Source organism: Cygnus olor, chromosome 4 (assembly GCF_009769625.2).
Source record: "Cygnus olor isolate bCygOlo1 chromosome 4, bCygOlo1.pri.v2, whole genome shotgun sequence".
NCBI lineage: Eukaryota > Metazoa > Chordata > Aves > Anseriformes > Anatidae > Cygnus > Cygnus olor.
The window spans coordinates 43,211,766-43,233,604 of NC_049172.1; the positions used below are offsets into that span (position 1 = coordinate 43,211,766).

The following is a 21,839-nucleotide window of genomic DNA, read 5'->3' on the forward strand; positions in this document are numbered from 1 at the left end:
CACAAGAAAGTCATTTTCCTCTTTGCACTGGGAGAGATGCTAGAGGTAAAGAGCCCCAAGCCCTGTTTGATGATATCCAAGCGTCTCTGACAAGTTTTAAAGAATGATGGAAAAGTGAGAAATCGGGGTCTTGATTTTTCAGGTATTTAAGGTCTGACTTTTGTTAACAAGAATGTAGAACAGAAATGGTGTTGTTTTATTTTATTTTTTGTTTGTTTGTTAAATCAGATTCCGAATCAATACTTGCACTGTTCCAGCAAAATGCCACTGGACTTCAGTTCAGGAAAGAGAAAACACCAAAATGCTGATAAGTAGTGCCTCCAAGCGTCTATTAAAAGTCCTATGTTTTACCTATGTTATTATATATTACTGACATTTTGTATGATATCATTCACTGGAATAATGGCATTATCCATACGCTTCTTGCTTGTCTTTCTGAAAGTGAAAGGCGTGATTCTAATGCCTTTAATAACTTTTTCGAAATAATGACCATTGGTTTGTACCTGGAGGAATAAGCTGAAACGCCTGCCTTCGCACGTATTTATGGTTTACATTCAGCTCTTGAAATGTGGTTCCAAACTACCAAACCCACAACAGCTGGTTTCAGAAACTAGCGTTTCATATTGTTCAGTATCAAGCATTAAAGCACATTAGAGTATGGAAGGAATGCCATGAATGAACTGGATTCCTAGAGTCCCAGGAGATTTGTTTCAATTTCTAATCAAACTGGTTTCCAGACTTAATTCAATCAGCCTTTATTTTTCCTTCATGTTGGCAGGAAAAGGACTTTTTTTTTTCCAGAAGCAATTACTGTAAATATAGATGGCTAAGCACTCAAGCAGCATATTAACAATTCTAAATCCTTTTCTTCTGCTGTTGATCATAAAAAAACCTTCCTTCCAAGCAATTGTAATGTCTCTCTTTATGGCATAAAATGAATAAAGAAAGGCCAACTGGGCTAGAATGACTGACTTTTGAATACTTACACAGATTGAAGGCGACCTCTTCCAATGTTTCAGACTCTCTTTATATCTTTAGAAATAACTGGAGACTATTTAAAGCTTATCTTATGGTCATGATCTTTTGAAGTGCATCAGCTACATTAGAAGTGAAGGAAGACAATGAAGGAGGGGGAATGAAAAGAACTGATACTGTGTTACCACCCGTATTTACTTCAACCTCACTTGGAAGAAATTTGTCCAGTTAGAGGATAGTGACTTCCCATATTACAATCAACAAGGGAACCGACTACCTAAGTAATTCTGACTTTCACTGCTAAAAGCAGCGTACAACTGCTTTAAATGTTAATCATGTGGTGACATGACATTCTTAAGTGTTGAAAAGACAGCGGCCCATGATAATGGAAAGTGACACACTGCAAAGAGAACCTATTTGCAGCTGGCAAAAGCATTAGGTTTGAATAATGGACTTCCCAGATAAACCAGCAGAGACAACTGGAGCTATATAAATACATATACGTACACAAAAAGAATGGGATTGAAAAATCATAGGATATATGTTAATTTTAAATCAGTGCAGAAGCTGGTTTCTAGTTCTTGAACTGCCAATAAACTACACTAACCACATAACTATGACCACAGCTTGGTACCATAGAAGATTTGTTCAGCTCTGGAGACAAACTTGTCAGCAATCCCTGGCAGAGAAAAGGAGGAAGGTTACTAAACGGCAGCAGCTTTCCATTCCCAGCACCTCTGCAGAGAACCCTCTGCTTTGCACTACACAGCATTTTGGTACATTTGCTCGGGTTACATTTCCTCTTGTTATCATTTCCATGGGCATGGGAAGCCTCAGAAGACCAACACACACTTTTACCCATACACAGTGCAAAGTGGCAGTAAGGGCCTTTTTACAGAAAATTTCCCAATCATCTTAGTTTAAAGGCTTATACTTAGAGAAAAAAAAAAAAAGAAAAAAAAAAGTCACTCCTTCATAATTCACATTAAAATAATATTGACATTATAATGCAAAACCACACAGGAAAGAAATATGGAGACAACATAAGAAGAGACAGACCTTGTCCCTTTTGGGACCTTATCTGGTGTTGAAAAGATAGCAGAAAGGCAGTTCTCAGCTTTCCTTCCCCTTTTTAAACTCAGAGCATCCTTATATCCCTTCAGCATAGCTTTTAGTTTAAAGAATAATCCTACAGTGTTTTCACAGCCAATGAAAAGACTGAATATAAGTGTGCTAAACAGACTAAAAAAGATCTGAGGAAGATATCATCGGGGAAGAAAAAAAAAAAAAAGCATGACGTTTACATTTATACTACCATTTTTGCTTCAATGACCCAGTTTCATTATCTTTTACGAAAACACACAACCTTTCAAGATTTTTTAAAAACTTTTAAAGATTTATTTTGCTAATTTATTAGCAGGTATCTACACTGATTTTCTTTCCTTACATGAGAAAGTGTTATGATGTTCATCTCAGCTTCATTTAATAAAAGTCTTCTTTCTGGTAGCACAAAATGTTGGGACGTTACCTAATGCCTAAATGCCAAAGACGAGATATTTAATTTGCAGGTATTACTGGGATTTACTCATGTTTCCTTCTTGTTTATTCAAGCAAATTTCTGTAGTATTTCCTTATTCCACATTCTCATTCTATTTTATCATCGTAAAGTCAACTCGTCACATTTGAAGCAGAACACTTAGTTATTTATGTGATTTTTTTTAAATGCTTAATTAGATGTTTTAACAATGCCTAATTGTTAGGCAATAATTTACAGTCAGGACTGATTACAAAGGAAGCTCCTAGATCACAAAGGCCCCAGTGCTTTTGAATGGCTTCTCTGCGATTTTGTCCATGCATGCTGCTGTATGCATAAATGGTGACATCACTCATCTGCATTATTGTGCTGTACATTCATCAAAGTGCTGATTAGAATCTAAAAGTTCTCAAATAGCAGTAGGATTTAGTAATTTGTAATCAGATACATAAGAGCGGACAAAAGGAAGTATCAGGGCTTTCAAAGGGAGTTTGTGACCTTCTTGTGTAGGTTCTGGAATAACTTTCCCCGTTGATTTTAAATTGTACCTGAATGGCAATATTAACCAAGCAGCTAGACATATATTACAGGTGAGGGAAAGTTTTCCAGTCAAATATCCACTGTGTAATTACACTGTAATATTTTACCGTGTATTTAGGAATATTACTACATGAGAAGGAAGAAAGGCATGAGCAGCTTGGTACGGTGCGACTGTCAGGATCTCAGTTTGTTGTGGCTAACATTTCTAGCAGCGATTTTCTCATTCCATGAGGGCATGCTGCTGCATTGCTGCTGTGTTTTTTAATTAATTTTAGGCTATGAAAGCTTTTCGTTGAGCAATAACAAAGACTACAGTGAACATGTGTGAGATACTATGTGAAAAATGTAAAGCTAGCCAACATTATACATCTGTAGTGTGCATGAACCCTCTTTCTCTGAGGACATGTAGAAGGTTGCAAGCTACATCATGATAGGAAGCAAGCCAAGCATTTTATTTTTATTTCCATCAAAAAGAAACCTATTTCAATAGGGTATTTGTCTCCCTTTAGACCCAGTCTTCTACCTGCATAAAATGTCAATAAATCATTCCATACTTGACTATTCAAGCACAGAGCACATCCCAAGGAAAGTTTACAGTTTCAAGTCAAGACATCTTTGTCAATGACCTCAAGGCTCTCACAGATCCCAGGTGGAACACAGCTCACCAGTTCAGTTCTCACTTTCAGCCTCCTAGGCAATACCTGTTATTTCCAGCGTGTTATTAACTTACTGCTCTGCTTACAAAATGCAGATATGTTTAGACAACAGGCAGGGGTCTTTACTCCCACCCAGAGAAGCCTGCACATCTCTTTTGAAGCCACCGATAGAGTATTTGGGCACAGATACTCAGGTATCACCTCCTGCAGCAAGATCCCAGTGCCACAACACAAATCTGCACGAGCCCCTGACTTTCTGTCCCACATGGAGGCCTGCCAGGACCCCACTCGGCAGCACGGGGCCGCTTCAGACCGCTCAACATTGCCTTCAGCTGCAACGTCTTCCCAAGGGCTGTTGCAGCAGCTGGGACTTGCCAGAGTTCACAAATGGTTTAAGAATCCCTCCCGCCTCGCCTCAGAGATGTCCCAGGCGTGCTCCCCCTGTGAAAGGCAGAGCCGGGGGGAGCTGGGGGCCAGGCTCCTGCAGCTCAGCAGTGCCGAGGAATTCCCTCCTGCACCAGTGGTGCAAAGGCAATGGATGCAAGCCAGGGGTCTAGCTCGGAAACTGCTTATTTTAGATAGTGGTTCTCCCCGTGCGCTCCGCTTCCGTTAAGTAAAAAATTACCAGGTGTTAGCTAGCATTCAACTAAAAGTGACAAGGAACGCTGGGAAGCATTTCCTTCAACTGACTGGATACCGTGCACTTTTCTGAGGTCTTAGAAATTTAGTTTCAAGCAGTTTTCCTCAAAATGCATAAATGTCTATTACTGCAGCTTAGGGGACGGAACATTCCTGCTTACTCCAGAAACACAGTTACTTGTCTGCACATAGCTGAATTCTGGCAACACAACTGATTTCACCTATTTACAAAGATTTAGTTCACACTGTTAAAACAGATCATTTCAGTAGGTCAGAGAGAATAAGAATTTAAGAATCCAGAAGAAAGGTCCCGGACAAGGGCTGTCTGAGTCTGCTGTTGTTTTCTGCTGCAGCATTTTTTTTTCAGAGCTCTGCCAGCACCAGCAGCTTCTGCTCACAGAGGGATCAGAAAACTATTATTTTTTGTTCATGATTATAAAGAAAGTGGTTCCCTCTCTCTAGCCCATTCTCTGCCTTGTTTCATTCTCAGTACAACTTCATTGACAGCAAGCAGACTGAAAGGGGTGCAAATGAATGCTGATTCTGCCCCGCTCCTTTGTTTCTTGAAATCCAGCCAAAATCATCGCGTTTCATATATCCCAAATAAAATCATAAATCCTTCCCCATGGGGAGCAGCGTGTTCCCCTTGAAAGTTGGTCTGTGGTTGCAAACCACTTAGGGAATACAGGCCAGGTTTCTAAGGCTTGCTCTGCAACTGAAACTGAGGCATGCCGAAGTTCTTTGTAATACATAACTGTTGTTTCCATTGCTGTGAAAATTTGCATATTTCTTAAATAAATTTCCTCTCTGGATTTATATACGTACTTAAAATGTTGATAGCTGAGCTGCCAGATGCTATAGATGGTCCCAGCTCAACTGGACATACGGAATCTATTCTGCCTTACGCAAGGGGAGGATGTGACTCTAAGTATAAAATTTCAAACCCATTTTTATATGCAATGCTACTTATGCTGAAAAGTTGTTGGAGATTACTCGGGTCTGACCTTTATGATATATGAATATGCTTTTGCCTTATTTTGCAAAGAGTTTTATGTGCAATCTTCACCATATAGATAACTATAAGAATGTGCATAAATTCCCATACTTCTCAGCTGTAGATGTCAAATGTCACACGTTACTGTCTTGTAAGTGTATTGCTCACATTGCAGGACAGCACCACAGTCTAAGTATCTAAGCCAGCATTTTCACTTCCATGACCGTACTCTAAGCATCCTGATTTTGCCTTCACATGCCCACCATTTCCATCACTATACCCAGGTTTTCATTAGAGCTTCTGGTACACTCACTTCTCTTTCAATCTAATGTTCTTAATATAGATGACATGTGAAAAGCAAAAATAATATTTTACACTTTAACATGGTAAGTAGTGGCAGAGTAATACAATCCAAACATCCCAAGTTTCTGTTTCAGACAGTAGACTGCCTCCCTACAGTCTCAGTGCAAAAACATATATTTTTCTCACCATTTTCATTATTAATCTTCTCCTAGATGGTATAGCACACAGTAGATCTATATGTTCATGGAAATAAATTTCAAGAGGAAGAACACTTTGGTAAAACATCCTTAGGCATTGGAGTACTCTTGAGGGAAATCACATAAATCAACATTTTTCTCTATATACATGAACTGTTCCCAAAAAAATCAAGAAACGGCCACTCTACTGATATCCTGGTAATTATTGTCATATAGCATCTGAAAGCAATGATCTGTCATAGCCCAGAAAATAAGTGAAGCCCAATAAATAAGCAGTTCTTGCCAGAAGACAGAATGTTTTTCTAAAACCTCTACATGCTGTTTTTTGACTGGTTTTGTACAGCAGGTTCATTAAGTTATTAAACCCTTTCTGTGAGTTAAAGATCTTCTGGTGTTACCTGACACCAACTGGCACAAGGTGCACACCATGAAATTCCCACCTCTTTAACTAGGAATACCTCTGTTTCCTTTTCAGTCTGCATTGCAAAATCAGGAGCAACAGCACGCTGTTCTGGGTCCATGTTCATCAACGATTTGTGCCAGTAGCTCATTCAGTTTCAGAACTGCCATGGTTTGTCTTCAATTAAGGGGACTTTGTCCTCTTCTATGCTTTGCCTTCTTTTTTTTTTTTTTTCTTTTTTCCCCTCTTCATTAACTGGATGTGAAGTAAAATGCTAAAGCACTGTAAAATCCAGTTTATTATAATTCAAAAATACCAAATCCGGTAGTAACTATCTTACATGCTAGGACCCTGAAGTTGTGTTACAGTATTGCACAGGAATAGATTTACCAGGTTTAGTATCAGGAAATTGCAAAAGTGGTTTAAAGTCACTGTTGCTCCAAACCCCAAAGCTCCACCAGATGCAGGAAGGTCAGACTCAAATAATTTGGCCTATTTCAGTGCTCCTATGTGCCCTGGAAGACAACCTTTCCTGCTCAGGATTTTCCAGCTTCTGTCATGGGACTCAATTAAACAAACATCAGCCAGCCACCCTCTGACCTTAGCATACATCTCTAATGATCGCATTATTTGTCCACCCATAAAGTGAACAAGTCTAAGGCCTCAGTTGTCATAGTAACTTGGATAAGGTGTCAAAGAGAAAACTGAAAAACTGATGTTACACAGGCACCAAACAGTTTTTCTAAGAAGCAAGACTCCTTCTAAAAGGAACACAATCTGAAGAACACCACAGCCCTCTGCGATACTTTGCCTTTCATGCTGTCCACTGTTACAAAATATTCACCCCAGCAACAAACTTCTCAAAAGGCAGTTTTCCGATATAATTTAGGGAGTCTCCTGGACTCACATGTATCAGAAACTGCTAGCCTAATTCAATTACAATATTTGGTATCCTATTATGAACTCAGCAGAGCCAAAAATGGGGTCAAAGGAGAGAAGAAGGAGAGGAGGAGGAGGAGAGAGTGTGGCCATCATGGCTATGGACAGAAGAAGCAGAAGCAGTCACTGCAGAAGTTCAAAGTCTTTTCCCACTTGAGTTTCAAAAAGAAGTTGCAATTCATTAATTCCTGTGTCACAGAACCCCATAATCATTTGCAACCACTATCAACCGTAGAAAAACAAACTGTAGCTTTGACTAGCATTCACAGGAGACATGGGATAGACTTGGGGAAGTTGCTTTACATTTCCCTGTCCTGTGAGATGTTTCTGCCCATGAAAACTCCTCTAAAAGCTCATTTTGTGATTTGAGATGGAAGTGGATATCACTGATTCCTCTTCCCCTCGTAAGTCTCCTCTTGCTGGACACTTACCTCTGAATAATTCTAATAGATTAAAAAAAAAAAAAAAAAAGAAAATTCAAGTCCTCCTCACAGACCACATCAACCTATTAAACTTCTTTTGGGAATGGTTAGTTCTTCACAAGCTACCTACTCAGTTGCTCCTTCCTCTTTCCAAGAGGCATTGGTGCATCTCTAGTTGGCATCTAAGACTGCTAGAGAAAAGCTAGCCTAGAGAAAAGCTAGAATGCAACTTTCTGTGCACGAGCACAATTAAAAGCATCAAGGCTTTGCCAAAAGCAGAGGAGAACAGTCATTGTGAGACCTTAGACACATGCACTGAAATGAAAATTCAGAAAGTGTTGTCACAGATTTTTTATTAAATTCTAGGTTATGCTTCTTTGCTTAAATTGGGAAGGCCTAGCCCTTGACCTCTCCCCTGTTTTTCCCAGCTACCCAAGTGCAGTGCACTGCTCCAGGAGAACCATCTCTTCATTGCCACCATGATTGTCCGGGCTATCCTCAAAGACCACAGAAGGCTCCCATACACAACTGGGCAGAAAGGTAAAAAAAAAAAAAAAAAAAAAAAAAAAAAAGAAAGCCCAACCTCAACATAGCAACCCAAGAGAAGGGACAGGTATCTGAACCTCTGTCACCGAAGCCTGAGCTGAGCACAATGCACCCTGCAGGTTGTCCCATTTTCAAAGCCAAATGTGAGGAAGGACTTTCCTTTGCTCCTGCATTCCACAGTAATGCCCAGTGGCTGTCTGCAGCTCACTCACTCCAACAATTACAATCTCTGATTAAACTGCATAATAACTTAGCTAGCATTTGAAGGGCTGGGACATAATTCTCATAAGCATTATACCCCTTGTGTTCTGAGAAGGAAGGGAAAATGACTGTAGTAATCCACCATTGTAGAGAAATGGGATGTCTGGTTTAAAAGGTATTTTACACCCTCTCTTTTCCTGGCTCTCTCTACTTGCAACATCTCTGTGGTGAATTTCTGAGTTGTATGGGCTGGTGGTTTTATTGCTTCCTAGCCATAAATAAGGAAGCCAAGTCAATTTTTTAAACCTATTACCTGTAAAACAGTGTCAGAGATTATAAGATTTTTATTTTTTTAACTTTATTTATAAGGGAAATTAAAGTCTTTTGCCCTAAACACAGTCTCTTTCACTGTGGAAATACAACAGTTGCATGTCAGGGCCATCTTGTGTTAGCCACATGAGCTCTGCAGGAAAGGCTACTTGCTTTTGCTGAATTATGGCAAAACTGCCAACAGAATAAAATCACCTCAGCACTGGTGTGCAAATAACTTGTAATAAAGCAATCGATTAGCAGAGTACAAGAGTAACTGTGGACGGTGAACAACACACTGAGCTTTAAGGGAAGTGCCATGGCAGTGTGTTTAGCCTTCAAGCTACATATTCTGCACACATCAACAACACGTAAGAGACTAGCACATTAGATTCACATGCTAAAACTGCAGACCTCTGGGACCAAAACTCTCTCTTTTATTATTTGTTAACATTACCAAGCACAAAAGATCAGTTCTCAAACATTAATTCCAAATAGAATAATATTGCACTAACAATGTGTCATTGCCTTACCACAGTTCATCTGATGACAAGACAAAAATCATTGCACACTACCTGGTTGAGGACAAACTAATGGCTATGTGCTCTTCATAGCTTGACCTGGCTTGAGCTTCACATGTAGAAAAGCCTACGAGGAGTTCCCTCACAGAAAGGTGACAGATTTGTGCTGTGCAGGGTCTCTGGGCAGATGCCAAGGACCATTCTCATTTTGGAAGCAACAGATAACAGTCCACAGGGAAGAACTGTATTGTAGCTAGCTGTTATGTACAGAAACCATCCTTGAGGAGCCCAATCAAGCTGAAATAAAACGATCAAGTTCTATGCCAAATAAACAACACTGAAGACTCCAGAGAAGAAAATAAATAAATAAATAAACAAACTGTTCCCATCTCAGAGAAAATGAGATGGGAAAGGGGTAAAAGAGAGGAGGAGGAGGATACCAAGAGAGGTAAACTGGTGCTCTTCCAGAGGAATGTGAGTCAGCATTGCCTGCCGTTAAGGTCTGTGGATTATTTACCACAGCCTAGCTAGCCCTTAAACAACAAGAGAGCCCTGAAGTAGACACATGATGAATTTTCTCTCTCGAGTGGACTACTTGAGCTACACTCTTGTGGTTTTTGAAACAAGAAGAGATACTCCAGCAAAGAACAGTGTAAACCATATCTTAAATTTAAATATTTATATTTTCTATATATTGCACTTGAAATTCAGGCTGCACATAAGCCACAGATTTTTGAGAGAAATGAAATAGTTATCATAGTTCAGAAATAATGACACAGAATTTAGCAAGCACTGAAGAGCTGCTTCATACTATTAAATCTCATCTTTAGAACAAAACTGCATGTCATTGACTGACACAGATTATAATACTTAGGCTTAAGGGGAAATGAGATGATAGGGCTCTTATATTAATTCTTAAGTGGATCTGCAGCCAAGTACTCTAAGGAAAAACACAGTAAGTCAACTCAGCATCTGCAAGATCAATATAATTCCTTAAGAGGAAAAAGTTCTGTGTTTAACTTATTTTTCTCCCACAGGGGACTGTGTCAGACTGTTGCAGGAAGCAGTAAATTGCAGAGTTTGTGGACTCTGTTCAGGCACAACAAGAAATCATTGTAACTCAAGTGATGAAGTCAAAACTACAGGAATCCAGTGGAAACTATTTTTCATGCTCTGAATTGCAGCTAGAGTTGTGGCTTTAAACTGTGTCAAATAAATGGCACTGCTTGAGACCCAGATCTGCATAGCCTTAAGTACCAAGCTGAATCCAGCTCTTACAGATTTTAATGAGTCCAAGAATAAAAATCACTTTTCTTGGGACTAATTTGTTTCCACAGAGTATTTCATGACTCCAGGAAAGCTCCTTTCTTTCTCAATAAGAGAGACCTAATCCCAAACAGCTGCTGAATTCACATTCGATTAGTGTGGGTATGGCAAAGCACTTAACCCACTCTCAGCTCTTACACAGATCCTCGCAGTGCTTTGTGTCCACCCCAAAAAGATTCCAGTTCACTGGACTGAATTCCAGATTCTGAGTTTCAGTTTACGAGGGATGCAGGACAGGCCTGGGGTGTGAGACCTGTTACACAACACGAAACTGTTTGAAGGTAAAAAAGAAACCTGGACTTGAGTGCTGATCAAGAAGATACCATAACCAAGTGGTGTTTAGGCTGGACGTCAGTCCTGGGAACCAAGCACATGTAAACAACTTGTTCCATCAAGAGTTTCGTTTGCCTCGGCCAACATTACAGTGGCTCAAACTTCCAGTTTCACTTCTAAGAGTTTTTCAAGAGTGCTGCTGCTACTATTCAGGCCTTTATCTCCAGTCTTACACCTATGTTTCCCTCACCTCTTCCCAGTGGCTTCAAAATCCTTCTCTCTCTAGAAAGATCCATAACTTTTCTAAAGAAAAACAGTCCATCATTCATTTCTACTGCATGTTTGGAAAACAGCTGACACCATCCATCGAACAAGGGCTCTCTGCCCTTCTAAGCTTCCCACTGGAAGAATTACAGACTCTACAGACTGTAGTGGCAGACACTTCAGAAGCAATGTTCAGTAATAGTAACAACTATACTTGAAACTGTGAAAAAGGACTAGACTGAATAAGGTAAGTTTTAGAATACAAATTCCTTAGAATTAGTAGCTATAACTGGTTAGAAAGTTTAATCGGATATAATAAACCACAAAGATTTTTTCCCACCTTCTCTTGGAAGACAGTTTTAATGGGCAGGTCTCTACATTGCATTGCACACATCAACATGTGCTTTATTAGTACTACAAAATCTTCATTCTTGTTTCTAGCTTTGAGGAAGAACCTGAGATAAAATGTGAATATGAAAAGCATTTCCACTACTTTACATAAATTATATCCTAACCGGGTCATACAAGTAATAGTTCTGGTTTGGAGGACTTCAACATCCAGGGGAAACCAGAGAAATGATTCCAGTTAAACTAAATTTGAATCTTTAATTTCCCTTTGCATTATCAAACATAAGAAAAAAATATACCCAGCACAAGTTTAATTTCTAGCCCCATTCAGAAAACCCCATATTCATCTGTGGTAGACAGTGCACACCCCTCAAGTTCATACCTGCAAGCTATGGGAACCAGGAGGCCTGCTACCTCAATTTTGCACAGATGACTTTCTGGCCAACAAAGTGATAGATGCAACCTTAAATTCAAAAAGGGGCTGAACATTTCATCCCAGATCTATGCCTGCGACAGCACTCTTTGTACGGCAGAGAGAATGGAAGAAGGAATACAACATGCACAGTTACTCTCTGCAGAGCAGCCAAACGGGTATAAACTGCCAATGTCAAGTAAGGAATAGGAAGCGGAATGAAGATGATTCAGGGGCTAATTAGAGAGCGGACAAAACCTCTTTCTATTTTCCTTCCTCTACGTAGCTCTTCCCATCTGACTCAGAAGGGTGGGTGACCAGCCATTTAAGTACACCCAGACCACTGAGGATGCAGGTCACCTTGGGTCGCAGACTGCTGGGCTCCTTGTCGCAGCGACATGCGTGGCTCTCATCTGCAGAAAGATCTCTCAGGGAGCCTTCCCAACCCCTTTCCGGGTAATTATCTGCTTGGAAGAACCAAGGCCCAGACCTTCCTCAAGGAAACAGCTCTCATGATATACTTTCCCTTAGCTTATGTGGGGGTATGGAGGACAAGGGCTTCTTTATGTAATATAAATAAAACTACCAACAGAAACTCGAGCACATCCCAGTGGCAGGAAGAGGATTCTAATCTGACATTCTGATCTTTAACAAGAACAAGATAAGCACCCTTTTAAAAATGTTTATTCTAATGCATTCAATGTAGGACAGAGCCTCTCAACTGATCCATTTTACAGTACACATGATGTGTATTTTGCCTGATAGCAGATTTTAACCTACGTTATTGAGGCACCCATCACATCCAGATTTAATGGGACAATCTCAACACAGAACAGCCAGGGAAGAAAGCACCTGATGGACTTGGTCAAATGAAGGCTGTGGCCAATTTTAGAGAAGAATTAAAGTAAAAAAAAAAAAAAATGGCCACAGGATTTCTCTTCCCATCTCAGGGAAAGGAAGGAAGGAAGGAAGGTATGAAGGAAGGAAGGTGGGAAAGAAAGGAATTACGGAAGGAAGGAAGGAAGGAAGGAAGGAAGGAAGGAAGGAAGGAAGGAAGGGAAGGAAGGTTGGTTAGTTTTCCAGGACAGTTACCTATGAACTCACATTGGAGCAGAGCAAGGTAGAAGAAAATCAGACTCCAGAAGACTTCTTGGATCATGATTACAAGCCCATCCATTAAGGAGATGAAAGGATTGAAGGGCCAAAGGTGACTGATGAGACTCTGGGGAGGCAGAGGAGAATTGGTGCTCAGCCACAGCCTCCCAAGGGTACCTCAAAAGGTAGTCCTGCTCACCAACACCCATGCCAGGTGACACGCAGACACAGAGCAAAGAGAAAGGCCACACCACAAGCTGCAGGAAACAAACAATAATGTCAGACAGGCATGGAAGCACAAAAATACTGTGAAACAATCCTAGTCACCACACCCGCAACATCACCCTTCCCAAGGCCGTGGACTGGTAGCATGTTAACGAAGAGGAGTCTGAAGGACATCAGTGAAGTCACTTTCCGCATGTTTAGAAATTGCCAAGCCCGCACGTAGTTAAGAAGTGCTTGTTGGACAAAACAAGAGATCAACGTGGCATTATAGACTGGATGGAGACATCACAATAGTGACTAATAGTGGGGAGAGGAAAAGCCTTCAGCCTGAGGACAAGCAGATAGCAAAAAGATGCCAAGGGAAGGGGGCTGTACTCGAAACAGCGATCTAGGAGCGTAATCTTGGCAACCACGCTCTGGGGGAGCTGCACAAGGGAGGGCTGCAGTTGTCATGGAAAGAGAACAAGAATATGACACAAGGAAGAGCCTAGTCAAATATTTTAGCTGGATAAAAACTGCTTTACCATTAAGTTAATATAAAACAGAGAATCTACAAAAGTTACAGCACAAGCATAGGTCAAGCTGAAGACTGAACTCAGATTACGGGTGACAGGTTGGACCATGGCAACATGCACTGTGATCGAGAAAGGAAATACATTCCAACTTGGAACTGGGCAAACACATCATTTCACCTCCCCTCCACCCCTCCCTGTTTTTGAAAGAGCTAGCATGGAGTACTTGATAGCTGCTGTGACAATTTCCTGGCATGATCTTTAGTTGCAGATGAAGAATGTCGAGGCTTAACTAAACCATCTTCAGAGAAAAATTAAAGATAATGGTCAAAAAAGCCCTGAGGAATTAGTTAATTCGATAACTCTCCATACAGTGTCGTGATTCCAGTGCTTGACATCTTAGTGCTACAGGAGGTCAAAGGCCTGAACACAACTGCTGTCTGCTTCCACATGAATGTGGAAATCCTCCCTTTGCCATAACCTTAACTTCCTACTTCTTGCTGTGAAGCTAACTGACCTGGCCAGAAGACAAGAATTCCTCCTCATGAAAAACACTGAGGTTTTGGCATTTGCCATTCAGACAAAAATGAGGGATTTCAAAATATTTCACCACAGGGGAAAGAATGTCTGTGAGTTACTCCAAAGAAGCACTGAATGCACTTGTCTAGTGGTGATTCAAGTCTGCTCTTCTCAATTTCTGTAGCTGACTTTTCAAAGAAAGAGGGGAAAACATCCAAATCTTCCTTTTGGATTCAGCTGTTCCTCTGAATAAAATTAAAATAGGAGGCTGAATGTTTCCTTCTCTGTTTATGACAGGCCATTATTTACGCATTCCTGAGATAAACTATGGGAAACATAAAGCAGGGTGATTTCTAACTGAATCAATAAGGATGAAAAATGATGAGAATAGTTTTTGTATCTGGTATACAGAGCATAGCATCAGTTAAAAGCTGCACAAACTGCCAAGTGACTTAATAACCAGACGTACTTGGTGCACAAACAGTCACTGAGTACAAACACGTCATGTACAGCTGACAGAGAAGTCGAGGCAGGAGCTGAACACCTATATGTCATGGAGTATCTTGTGGGTACAAATCCATGCACCACCTGTGCAGGGGGTGACAGAAGCACCTCAGTCCTCCTGATACTTCAGTGGCACTGCACGTGTACTTGGGAAAAGCTCAGCCCACAGACGGTACAGTTGGGATTAGCCAGGAATATCACTAAGTTAACAGTTAACATTATCTGTCTTTGCATTCTGTATAATTGTGGCATTTAGCTCAAGTTGTTGGAAAGGGGCTGAAACCAATCACATTCTTGTTAATCTTACTTGAGTAACTGCAGCTGGCTGGCCAGAAGAGAATTAGTCTAAGATGAATTTGTAGTGTCTTATAATAAGGGTTACCATTACCCAGCAAGAAGCATTCCTGGGCCAGCCTTGCCCCATGTTCTGAAAGACTGAGGAATGCACAGGAGGACGAGAAACTTTTTATTTGAATAGCTTCCGAATTTTTTCACGCTTTGCCTTGGTCCTCCTCTCCTTTTCCCAGCCACCCTGTTCTCACAGCAGTCAAGACTCTCCAGTGAAACTTGCTTAGTTATCTGGATATTTTTCTGGATAAATCAGCCTTGTGGCTAAAGAGATAAGAAATTTTCTCATTTAAACCTGTCTTGGAAGATATCTGTAGTAAAAATGAGGCTACTCTGTTTCACTACACACCTATCCAACTGAATAACTCCTGCGTGCTTCTTAAACCCAGAATACAGAAGTACGTGTGGTTTTATAAGGTTACATAAAAAGTTATAAATGTCTTATGTAAGTATTTGTCTTGTTCATAGTCAATGGGAACTATTTGTACATGTAAGGCAAGCAAGATTTACCCTGTAATGGATAATCCTTTCTTCATTTAATAAATAATCCTTTGTTTACTTTTCCTCAGTTCTCAAAGTCAGTCTTCAGAACCTAAAAAAACAACCCATGACCTCATTACCTTCTCCCATCGCGGTGCTGGAAGCCTAGGGATGACTGAGCTTATGTTAACATGCTTGCAATAGCAATTAGCCTTTTTTCCTCTCCTTTGAAACTGGTCTTCTGATGAAGGCTGTTCAGAGAACGGTCATGATGTTTTATACATGATTCGAATGCAAATCTCTTTCACCTGAGAACCCAAGGTAGAAGCTTCCCCTGAAAAGTGTAGACCTTGCTCCCCATAAAGATTATGTGAGGTAGCCCAGAGGAGAGTTGTCTGCTACTAAATCTACTGCTGGCCTGCACAATGCTGAGTAATGCAGGTAATGCTGACAGGAGAGGGAGAGCAGTGCCTGTGTGTTCAGCTGACCCAAATGGGGCTTGGCTGTGTACTCACACCCACACACAAAACCTGGTTCAGAAGCTCAAGCAAGCACGAGTAGCTCTGACCATGGTGCAGGCACAAGTGTTACCCTGGGCAGCACCCAGACAGCTGAGTACCTTCATTTGGGCACACCAGCTAGTTGCCAAACCTATAATTCAGGAGAAGGCCAACGTCAAGGCAGCTTTTAGCTGCAGGTCCACTAAGGCCCTATGGCTGGTATTTAGACTGCAGTATGCCTCTATACAGCAGAGACAAGGCCAGTACGGAGTCAAAGGGCCTGGCCTGGAAGAAGACAATGACCAAAAAGAAAGGCACAGCGGCTCCAGAGAGACATGTTTGCAGCTACAGGGCTGGGAAAGTAGATTGTGGGCTGCCCCATGCCCCTGGCCAGCTGAAGGTGGCCAAAACACTTGGAGGGCAAGTAAGTGGGCACAGCTGTAGGGGCAGCCTGTGGGGTTCTCAGCCATATGCTGAGAATATGGGTCAGCCCTACCACCTGCCCTGCCTTGCCACCCCACGGCTGCATGCAGCAGGATTGGACATGAAGGAGAAAAGATAGGTTTCAAAACAAGCAGGAATTTCAGGATTTATTTCAATGGCTGCTATTTCTTTTTTGTGTGTTTCACCAGCCTATGGCTTTGTGTGACTTATAGTCTTCCCAATTTCAGACTCTGAAACCTCCCCACTACACATCAGGGCCATACCCTAATCAGCTCCTTCAATTTAGAAAAATCTGCTGTAAAGGGGAAGAAACTCTGCTTGGACTAAATTATTTCCTATCCAAATGAAAGCCCCTTAAACAATGCAACAGCATTTTACTATATATCATCATAAATATTGACATGATTTATTTTTAAATGGTTATTAAAATTAGGTTCCTAATCCCACACTGAAGCATTTAAATCAATATCAACCTTTTCCAAAATGGCAAGTATTCAACCAATACCCCCTGAAATATATGGTGGCCAGCACTTTTGAATGTCAGGCCGTTAATTTATGTGGCTATCTTTCAGCATCCCATTTTGCTTGACCTATATTTCAAAGATGTCTTATAAAAGCTGGAGAAGGAAGAATTTTAAATTCTGGCAACATTACAGCTGTAGCTATCAATGCAGACTTGATTTAGTAATAACATTGTTGTGAAACAGACCATAAAAAGATGTTGTTTAAAGTGGGACAAAATAATTCATAAGGCTCCTTTTCTTTTTGGTAAATTATGTACAGTGCTGCCCGTATTCCAGTTCCTGTAGCATACTTCCTACCATCTGTTTTCCATTTTTCTTTAATTTCCATTCATGCCCTTTGGCCTATTCCCTGTGTTCGGAAGAAAACAGTAATTAAAGTTGACATTATCTCTGTGCGTTTTCCAGACTACATAAGTTGAAGTGTTTTTTTTGTTTGTTTGTTTTTTCCATGTCCTTATACTCTGGCTCATATCTTTTACTACAAGATCAACCCTACTGTACTTTTTTTTTTTTTTTAAGGATCAACACATAATGACAGATTACAGACTGTCATCAACCACAGTAATGAAGAGGTCTGATTTTTACTGCATCTGAGTTCTATCATTCATTAGCACAGGTTTCAGTAAATAACCTGTTTTTTGCTAGAGTATAAAAAATATCTTTAAAAACATAGAGCAACATAAGACTAGCATTACATTTCTGACAAGCTCCTCACACTATCAGTAGCCTTCTGAGGTGAAACTTGTTACATGCATCATTTTTGTCCCACAAGCTCAGAATAATTATTCATTTTCCTATTTTGTATTCATTTCAGGTACAGATAAAATGACATCTTTTTGCCCATATGTAAGAATAAACTCTGAATAAAACATCTGCTGACCTAAGAGACTGTCTCACACTCAAAGTGCTAATCCAGGACCTGCTCTTACTGAAATTAAGTTTGTTTTCAATCTATAATAACCACAAGTTTTATAAGTCTGCTTTGTCCATAAAATTATACACAATGATTCAATAATACCAATGCTTTCGTCCATAGATTAGCTAGAAGGTAAAGAAATACTGGAGTGTTGTTACTTGAACCCAGCAGTCACAGCATCCAAAAGGGCACAAGTGCATCAGTGTGCAGGGAACAAATTAAAATAGGAACCTTGCCAGCTCTGCTGCCTTAGGAGATTTCTGCAAGGACAGAGAATGAGAGAGACAAGCGTGTCCCCTTCTCATTATGTACATTCTGTAGGACAGAAGGACTTTGATTCTCCAGATTCAGAGTCATTCACACAATAATAAAGGTAAATGAAGGCTTTCAGCTCACAGCTGAACTTGCCTTGGAATTGAAGATCTGCATGATCTCTCTCTTGTTTCTTAATTTTCAGTTTTTAGTATTAACAGTGTCTAATCATAAGGTTTGCATGTAACATAACCAAATCACCACCAGAACTTTACTTAAGAACAACAAGTTACTGTGTCTTTCTCTTGCAAAACAACATTTGACTTTCAGTTAGTCTTATATTAAGCCATATTTCATTACAATCGTGTCAAAACACTAAAATACAGCCTTTCTTTGACACTGGAGTTGCGTTATATGACCACAGTCTTGTGTTTTGTGGCTGCCTTTCTAGGAGTCATATATTTTAAATCTGATATATGTATAAATCACTTCTTGGGAAAGGGAAATAGTATCATTAAAACCATATATATGAACTCTTGAAAGATTTCCTCAGTAAATACTGTCTTACAATAGCTACAGATAGTACACAGACAATACACAAAATGTATAAAATGTGTTTGCAATATACCAAATAGTTAACTGAAAATACCTGGAGGATGCCCTCATACCAGCCTAAAATAAAAGATAAGTATAAATTCAGAAGCCATGAATTAGCTTCTCAAACACATAACAAAGAATGAACCTGCCTTCTAATTTCAACATTTCTATGTGCCACATAAAATAGTTCAAAACCCATAAAGCACCACAGAAATATTCTCAAAACTATAAGGTAGAACGTATCTTCCTAAAAAGGGAGAAAAAATGGTGACATAAAGAATAAGTTATGAAATTATATGAAACAAATAAATAGGATACACCGTACTGAATTCTCACTGAATACCCATCATTAATGAAGTCATCCTTTGGATAGAGATTTACATAAATTATATATGTATACACGAATGTGTGGGTGTGTTTTCCTATCAATTTTGTGGTTTGTTTGTTTGTATTGGAAATATATTACCATAGTATTTTAATGATAAGAGCTTATTTTCTAATACTAACTGGGGTTCTCCTTAGGAGTAAGCTGAGTTTAAAGCCTAAAAAGGGATTATAACTTTCTGTTAAAGAAGCTGTTTTCCGTGAAACTAACAGTCTCCCAGCCTGCCCAGTGGAAGAGTTCAGAGCTGGTTAAAGGTCCAGCCATCACATGGCACAATGACCTGTGTGATGATCACTCAGATGATCACTTCTTTCTGTTTTCCCACCCCTTAACAAACTTTATAACATCACAGAGAGCCAGCACGACAATGAGAATAGACAACTTTCATCATCATTCACATCCCTGCAAAACAAGCCACTGGTACAACCAGCCTGAGACCCCGTTCAGATGAGCAGGAGGAAGGTCTTCCTTCCCTCACCGCTCATTCAGTGAATCACTCCACTCCACCATTTCACTTCAAACCTCTTAATTCTCCTCCCCTATCATCTTGCTATCTTCTGTCTGCTCTTTCTACATTTTTCATTCACCATTTCATTTTCACTTCACCATTTTGTTTTCTGAGTTCACTTTCCTGAGGTGCTGCCAGACTGTGGCAATGAGCACGCCGAAACAAGGATACCACCATGTCACTGGCCAGAGCTGAGCTGCAGATGAGGAACTTGTACTCTGGGCACTTCCACATTGATTACAAACATTTTGCTTATAGCTGGTAAGATCCAACCATTCTTCCATTGCAATAAATTTGTTACTTTCCTCTAGCTCGTTTTCTTTTAGCAAAATGAACTTCAGCTTTGTTTGACATTTAATAAAAAATAATAATTTTCTGAGTGATCTCTAGAAGGTCAAACAAATCAAGGGCCATGCCCTTTGTTGATTCCTCTGTGCTGATTTCAGACGGCTGTATACAAAATCAGTGTAGTTAAAAATGTAGAGGTTTGTTGTCCTTCATTTTAACGTGGTTTAATTGTTGTTGGCAGGAACAGATAGATAGCTAAATTGATAACATTGCCCTGACAACCAGCACTGGGCTTGGGAATAGAGTCTTCCAGCTTCTGATGTCAGCATTGCCTTCAGTGGAACTCTTAAGATGCTCAAAACTATGCACAGTAGCAAGTATTTCCTGTGCCAAAGGCACAGGTATCAAAAATTAAAATAAAATAAAATAAAATAAAATAAAATAAAAACAAATCCACTATGGCTAATTTTTCAATGTAGAGGTAAGCATATTATTTTGTAGTCTCCTATGTTGCAGCTGATCTTTGGAGTTAAGGCCACGTGCTATTCATTATTTGCTATTTTTTAAACTTGTCAAGAAAATCTGTCAGTATAAATCATAACTCTCTTCATACCATATATGAAGCTTTGTCAAGTTTATGGATAGTGAATTGTGATGTAAAATTAATCTTCAGTGTAGAGTGTGAGGGTTTTAACTTGTTTAGCTTGTTACCAAAAAAAAAAAAAAATTTTTTTTTGAGAGGATTTTCTTTGGTCAGTCTTACAAAATGTTTTTCAGAACTCTACAGAGAAAGATGTAACTACTGGAACTGATTTCCTTGTTTCCATGTTCCCCCAGTTCCCTGGTATATCCTTTGCATATTTCATCTTTCCTCCCACTTGTTCAAGGACACACTAAGCACTGTTGATGTCTCTGCTCTGATTAAAGCAGAGCATAGATTCCCTTCAAACATGAATTAGTGCTACACAGAATGAGGATGTATTTAACTTCTTAGAAATACATCTTGTTTCTGCAATATTCATTGCATCCAGATCAATAAATCATTTAAATCCTGCGGGACTGAAACTTCCCGAGGTACAGAGGTCAAGCTACAGTGGAACTAGCAAATACCAATTTCTCACAGATGTGCAATTAGAACATCTGTTTGTGTCCTCTATGCCTAATAAGATGTTTATTCTGTTAACTGTAGGCAAAACATAGTTAGCCATTGTATTTTTGTTTTTGTTCTAACATGAGAAACATCCTATATTCAACTTAAACAAGCCGTCAGCATAGCAATTAGTCACTGCCATATCTTCAACAGAGGGTATTAAGCCTGGCAAAATTTTGGATCACAGATGCCAGTTGACTCAAAAGTAGTTTGCTACAGTTTCTGCCCTAACCAACAAACAGCAGAGACATGTCAGTTCACTGAATCACCTTATTTTTATGTTTAAATCCAATGAGTTTCTGTTCTGTAGATATAAATGGAAGCTGGTGAGATTTTATACAGCTGTTGATTTCATATGAGTGAATTAAAACTAATCTGATCTCTCTTAGACTCCAGTCTTGCAAACATGTACATGTATTTAGCTTCCAGGTTGTGAGTAGTTTGCGCATTCTCATCTGTAAAGTTTGCACCCTGACAGCATTTGCATCATACAAAACAAATTAGAAGAAGTGTTGTAAATGAAACTCTATTCATAGCGGTAGATGCCTGGAAAGTGGAGCCAAGGCCTTTGAGTCTATTCATGCAGGACGGAGGTATTACAAGACAGAAGAAGGAACACCAGACTGAGTCCAGAGTCTTCTCCAAACTGCTGTTTACTTGTGACAAAAACTTGGCATGCTATTTAAGTTGCTTTGTCTCGGTTCCTCTGTCTATCTCTGCAAAACCAATTAAGATCCAGGGTGGAGAACCAGTTTCTCTAAGTGCTAAGTTCATTATTATTGCTCCTTTGGGG

General features: G+C 39.8%; 1 long non-coding RNA gene across 1 annotated transcript in view; it reads right to left on the reverse strand.

Moving 5' to 3' along the window:
• LOC121069484 overlaps window positions 1-13,304 on the reverse strand; it is a 29,392-nt gene extending 16,088 nt beyond the window's left edge. The window contains exon 1 of the long non-coding RNA XR_005819452.1: window positions 13,227-13,304. This is a non-coding gene — a long non-coding RNA (uncharacterized LOC121069484). The remainder of the gene's footprint in view (window positions 1-13,226) is intronic.
• Between the last annotated feature and the right edge of the window lie 8,535 nt (window positions 13,305-21,839).